We start from the raw sequence: 720 nt of genomic DNA on the forward strand, positions 1-720 counted from the left end.
TTAGGAAAAATTTCTTTACGGAGAGAGTGGTCAAGCATTGGCACAGGCTGCCCAGGGAGGTGGTGGAGTCACCATCACCAGAAGTGTTCAAAAAACGTGTATATGTGGCACTTCAGGACATGGTTTAGGGGACATGGTGGTGTTGGGTTGATGGTTGGACTTGATGATCTTGAAGTTCTTTTCCAACCTTAATGATTCCGTGTGGAAAAAAATAGATTACTGTCTTAAGTACTGAGCACTGAAATAGAGCCTTCACTTTGCAGCAGAAGAAAGTCATAGGATTAGAAGAAAACCCAAAACATTCAAGAACACATACAGAGAGACCTGCTTCAACCTTTCCAAAAGCCTTGAAGACCCCTTTCCTCTCCTAGGCAGAGGAAAATACATTCCGGGTTTCTGAAAGCCTTAGCCACAGAAGGTGGATTCCTTACTTCCCTACTATGAGACACATGCACAAACCTCAGCCTCTCTGACTTCAGATTTCACAGCAAGAGATTTTTCTGGACAGACCTGGAAAATACTTCAATTTACACAGCAGCCCAAACACTCTTGGGCTGGAGTAGCACAATTGTCAAAACAGGTAACCAAGAAATATACTGTGACAGAGATCATCAACTGTAAATAACATTTTTTTTTATATTGTATTCAGTTTACGTAGGCAGGTTTTGGTAGGGGCAGGGCTGCAGAGGTGGCTTCTTGGAGAAGCTGCTAGAAGCTTCC

The sequence above is a fragment of the Phaethon lepturus genome, unplaced genomic scaffold (assembly GCF_000687285.1).
Source record: "Phaethon lepturus isolate BGI_N335 unplaced genomic scaffold, ASM68728v1 scaffold38541, whole genome shotgun sequence".
Lineage (NCBI taxonomy): Eukaryota > Metazoa > Chordata > Aves > Phaethontiformes > Phaethontidae > Phaethon > Phaethon lepturus.